Source organism: Choloepus didactylus, chromosome 6 (assembly GCF_015220235.1).
Source record: "Choloepus didactylus isolate mChoDid1 chromosome 6, mChoDid1.pri, whole genome shotgun sequence".
Taxonomy (NCBI): domain Eukaryota; kingdom Metazoa; phylum Chordata; class Mammalia; order Pilosa; family Megalonychidae; genus Choloepus; species Choloepus didactylus.
The window spans coordinates 30,417,421-30,423,670 of NC_051312.1; the positions used below are offsets into that span (position 1 = coordinate 30,417,421).

General features: G+C 34.5%; 1 pseudogene; it reads right to left on the bottom strand.

Moving 5' to 3' along the window:
• Positions 1 to 2,498: 2,498 nt before the first annotated feature.
• LOC119536869 lies at positions 2,499 to 3,443 on the bottom strand (annotated as a pseudogene).
• Between the last annotated feature and the right edge of the window lie 2,807 nt (positions 3,444 to 6,250).

The window sequence follows — 6,250 nt, forward strand, 5'->3', positions numbered from 1 at the left end:
CACTGAATGGGTGGGGCCACATCTCCTTGGATATAATCTAATCAAAGTTATTACCCACAATTGGGTGGGTCACATCTCCATGGAAACAACCGAATCCAAAGATGCCAACCTAATCAACACTAATATATCTGCCCCCACAAAATTGCATTAAAGAACATGTCATTTTGGGGGACATAACACATCCAAACCAGCACAGGTACTCAGGGTACGCTTATTTATTTATGTAGGGTATGGTTTTTGTCAACATGATCTCTTGGTTTTAGTTCTGTCTCTGTAAGAGGATGTCAACAGAGACAAGAAATAGTAACCCTAGTGATAATTTCTTCACAGTGGAACAGAATAACGCTAATGATTGCAACTCTCTGTCTAATGCTAGCTCTAAATCTAGCTCTAATTTAACTCTAGCTCCAACTGTAACTATAGCTTTTACTTTAGCTCCAACTCTAACTCTAGCTCTAGCTGTTGCTCTGGCTGTAGTTGTAGCTGTAGCTGTAGCTCTGGTTCAGACTCTGACTCTCTCAACATATAGACAAGAAGAGAGTTGTTTTTGGTAATCCCCTCCCTCATTAGGGCTTATTATGACCAATAAACATTTTGGGGGTGGTCTAGTAATGGGAGCTAGATGCAAAAGTTCTGATGAGGCAGGATGGAACTGTATGTCACATACATGTTGACATATTAAAATTATAAAGAAACCCTGTACATGTTTTACTTATCGGGATGGAAGGCATAAAGGTTAAAAGGCTTATAGATACATTTATTGATGATGAGGCTTGAGGATGAGAAACTGATTCTGCGATGGTCCCTATTTTCCTGACAAGTCAGAGGAATCATCTTCTTCTGAGATGAGAGGACAGCTTGTGGGATAAAGATGATGGAAATTAGTAGAAAAGTGGATCATTTGCTGAGAAGAATATATGTAAGAGGAACTGTCTAGTGAAGCTAGAAAATTTGCTCAAGAAACATTGACGACTGCGTTCATGTTAGAGGTCATAATTCTTGTTGTCACCTCTAATCTATGAATGTATTTTTTTTTTATCAGACTTGCCTCCAATACTAGGTAAAGGGGAAAAAGATATGTATAAATTTATGGTCTAAATATTTCAGCTGGTGTAGTGTTACATCGAAGCAGAGAGAAGCTCTAATTAACTGGACTTTTTCTGTAAGATTTACTGTTTATCCATTCTACCCTATTTGGGAATCAAGATAATGCAAAGGCTATGCTAATTGATTCTCTTATTTATACCTATAGGCTTTGTAAAGACAAATTTCTTCAATGCATTAGTCAGAATAAGACGTGTTTTGTTGTAGCAATAAATGAATCCTGAAATATCATTAGTTTATCACATATAATTTTATTTCCTGATCAGGTAAAATCCACTGAGTGTTGGGTGATCTTGTAGGGCAAGTGCCCTCTGTGAAGATACTCAGTAATCCATGATGCTTCCTCTCTGTAGTTTTTCCATTTTAATGCTTGGCAAAGAAGGGAAAAGCTGGATAGTAGCACATTGGCTCCTCAATAGTTCACACTGAGTGAGTTACACATCATTTCTGTGAGCTGGGCACATGGTCTTATTTAAATACAAGACAGCGGAAAATATGATGGGAGCAGCACAGGGATATATGCTGATTAGCGATTGGCTACCCATCATTGAAAGGCTGATTTATCATTTGGACTGAACTCTTTACTAAACTGTTGAATATTAATTTGTTTGTAATATATATTTAACATAAGAGTCAGCATGGCTATTCTATAGTATATATTAATTCTATTCCTAAAAATAACTGTGATCATTAAGATTGGCAGACTTCTGTCTTGGTTTTGAAATGATCCTTTCTTTTCATCTGAGGTCTTTCTCTAACAGTGGCAATTTTAATTGTCTACATGTCAAATAACTCCCCATTTCATTGGTCTGCAACTAGTTAGCATTTTCTATTAAAATCTGAAAGCACAGACTCTCTATTTTGAGTACTGAGATATGATAAACTCACTCTTTTGTAACAGCCTCTTTTATTGTTTTACAAGCTACTTCTAGTCCTATTAGTTAAGGCACAGATCCATCTAATAAGATTTATGTTGAAGATGAACTTTGTAGACTGTATTTGAAAGTAAATTTCTCTACATGTATCTTTTAACTGGGAACATCATGTGAAAGTTTGCTCTATGGCTGTAAATGGAAAAATTCTATATCTCTTCTTGGTTTTAGCCAGATAAAAAAATTTATTCATGGAAAAGCCCTCCCAGATTACAATGTAAATGTGACTTCTTCAAGCCGTGCCACACCACAACATAAATTTTGGGATGAGTCCTGCCTTAGTACCTTGTCTCATCTCCATATCCATTCATTCCTGGTTGATCCTCACCTCACAATAAGTCCACCATGACTTAAGCAGTTTCCTTTAAAACCATGAATTTTTAGCAAAATAGTTATCCATCATCCTCTTCTGTTTAAAACTTTTTAAAGTAGTTGGCTCATTGCTTAGTTAATTTATTCACATTAATGGATACCCAAGATCATCTTTTGGCTCCAAAGTTTCTTCCTGGAATTTTTCACCTCTGCATTTCTGAGGGTGTAAATTAAAGGGTTTAACATGGGTGTTACTAGAGTATAAAACATGGCCACTGCTTTATCAATGGGGAAGGTGATCATGGGCCGAATGTACTCAAATTTACAGGGAACAAAGAGTAAGATGATGACAGTAATATGGGAGGCACAGGTGGAGATGGCCTTCCACTGTCCTTCAGAGCTGTGAGGTCTGATGGAGGAAAGAATAAAGACATAGGAAGTAATAAGAATAGAAAAGCTGAGCAAACATATCAGCCCACTGCTGGCAACGACAAATAGTCCAAAGATGTGAGTGTCAGTGCAGGAGAGTTTCAGCAGAGGGTAAAGATCACAGATGAAATGATCAATGACATTTGGGCCACAGAAGGGTAACCACACTATGAAAAGGACTTGAATCAGAGCATTAAGAAATCCCCCAGCCCAGGACAGGACCACCAGGAAGCCACACACCCTCCAGCCCATTGTGGTCATGTAGTGCAGGGGCCTGCAGATGGCCATGTAGCGGTCATAGGCCATCACCATGAGCAGGATGATCTCAGCTCCCACAAAGAAATGCTCTGCATATACCTGAGTCATGCACCCACCAAAGGGGATAGTTTTCTGCTCAGCCAGTCAGTCAAATATCATTTTGGGAGCCAGGGTAGATGAGGAACAAATATCTATGAAAGATAAGAAAGACAAAAAGAAATACATGGGGCATTCCAGGAGTGGGCTGGTAGTGATTGTCACTACAACGTGTAGGTTGCCTGTCAGAGTAAGGAAGTAGATGAGTGTAAACACAATAAACAAGAGTTTCTGTACATATGGCTTCCGTGTCAGCCCGAGCAGGATAAATTCTGTCATGTTGTTCCTCATTTCATGAATCCAATTTGTCATTTGGATGAACAATTTATCTGCAAAATGCTTAGGGATTGCAATAGTGATATATAAATTTTGATCAAGCAAACAGTACATCTCTCATGATTATTTGTTCCTTTAAGACTGATCAAGAAGATGAACTCCAGCCTTAAAGTTGGGCAATAGTATTAGTCACATATTGAATACCTAGCCCTCTTCTGAACACACACACGTACATATACACACACACACATGCAGTATTCTTTATGGCTGTTTCAGTGTCAGGCATATCTCCTGCAATTGTACATGGGTGGATCCTTTCCAGTCACTGCCCTAGTACTTTCTGCCATAGAAAAACAGGAATAAAAGGAAGAAAAAGCATAGATTTGAATTTTCATTGCCTTCTGCCCTGTTTCCTTCTCATCACACCAGCTGATAAGGCTAAGCTGCAGAGTTGATTATCCTTGTTAATTTTACCTGTTTTCAGTTTGAATAGACAAGTGATTTCAACATGAAATTAGGGATGGTGTAGTGGTTTTAGAATCAACAGAAAAGAGTGAACATTTACCTGCAGTAAGATACACTCTCACAGCTAGGTTTGTGAGCTCGTGCTACAAAAAAATTATAATACCACAGTTTCTTTTTCAAAACTCCTGAAGGCATAATGTCCTCTAGAGAATAAGGCAATGTGATGGAATGTATAATTCCACAATTTATTTGAAACTCCTGATCCACTTTTGTGGAACTTCAGTTATACTTAGATTTAAGAGATATTTTGCAAATCAATAATCATTTTGAGGTAGATTATGAAATGATCTCTTGATATGTTCTGAAAACTGACACTTTAATTTGAGGGAACAAAAGCACCATAATTTATTGGACAGAGCATATTCTTTGGAAGAGACTATTTTGTATTTTGTTTTCACTGATGAGTAGCCATGTACTTTGTACGGTCTTTCATGTTATTCAGCTTAAATTTTTTCCTATATAATGTAGGAATAATAACAAAGGGCAAAGAAGAATTGAGGAACATTGTTATGCTTATGTCAAAGTTTGTAACCTAATGGTAAAAATATATACCAAATAATTGATAAAAGAACAAAAATTAGATTATGCACATTAGTATTCTTATCTTTGAATATTTGCTCAATATAACATCAGGAAGAAAAGTAAATGAAATAAGAGAGACTATAAATGAACTAAGTACTCATCTCAAGAAGTTATGTAATTATAAATTTTGAATGCAGAAATTGATATATGAGAAAATAGAAAAGTATTAGATTTGATAAATAAATTCAGAAGCTTACTGTATTTTAAAAACACTATTAAAAGTGATGAACATATATAAACTGAATAAGAATCAAGTATGGTCAATTCATAAAATGACATCAATTTAAATATGTTGAGTAGACTATTATGACCATAGCACTGTGGTTATAAAGGTTTATCAGCAACTAATAGGTATTTTTCAAAGCAACATAAAACTTTTCTTCATATTATCATCAAAAAATGAATAAAAAGAAAAGAAAAAAGAAAAAAAGAATTGTATGTATTCAACTCTTAAATAAAAGCATAAATCTATTCAAAAATAGAAAAGAATGGGATAAATATGTATTTCATATCTGTATTGGTAAGGGATGTTAGGCAAAATGTATAAAATATAGGGAAAATATGATAATGTAACTACATAAAGACATGGAACACTCTTGAAAATAATTGTGAAAAGTATGACCAACAGCTATTTCTATAAAAACACATTTACAAAAAGGACAAAAGTCTATTCACACCATACATAAAAAAGTACAAATATAATGAAAAGGTAATTTCAGGAAAAAATGAGGCATTAAGAATCCTCTATTTCTTAAATCAGAAAAAAGTGAATTTTAAAATGTGAAATAATTTTAACAGGCAAATTAGCAAGGTTGTATGAAAACTGTATTATCCATGGCTTGTGTGTGTTGGCTTAGAATATTCTGTAAAAATTTCACTCTCTGTATTAACCACTTTGTAATTGGTCATGCCTCTTAGTCTAGTATTCCTACTTCGAGAGTCTATCTAGATATAAAATAATGGGCAAAAATTAAGCATGCAAGTTGTAGCTCATAATTTTTTTTATAGTAGTGGAAAAGTGGAGACAAGTCAGGATGTCTAATAGTTTTAAAAGAAACTATTAAATGAATTAATATATGCAATTGTAAATATCAGATGGACATTTAAGTGATTTTTTAAGAGGAATTGATGATGTGGAAAAGTGCTTTCAATATAACACTGAGTGGAAAATGTAAGATATAAAATGCCCTATATACTAGGCTATCAATTTTATAAAATGGCATATGTTCATAGAAAAGTATCTATATTAAGATAATTAGTGCTATCTGAATTATGGTATTAATAGCAATTTTGTAGGCATAGTTCATAAATTTTCTAATCTAATTTTTCTATGTAAAGAATATATTGCCTTTATTAAAAGTAAAATAATTTAGTTAAAGAAATTTTATCTTCTTATCACGTGTCTGAGTCCATGACAACTTGAGTGACTGCTTTTCTAAGTAATGGGTATTCTGGTCATTATTTGTAAAACTCTGTTATAGTAGAAACATATGTTTTACATATAATTTACCTGTAAATTGAACCCTAGTGTCAACTAGAGAGAAAATATCAATAAAGAACTGATCTTACTTACTTCTCTGAATGCATTTGAAGTAACAGGTTCAGTCTATGACAAGGCATCTTGTTTTTAGAGAACACTCCGTGTGGACTTAGCAAACATTGACCCATCACTAACTGCTGCTTTGCAAGTTCATCCTTTGTTGCATTAGTTATATGTTTTCCTCAGTTATTGAGTA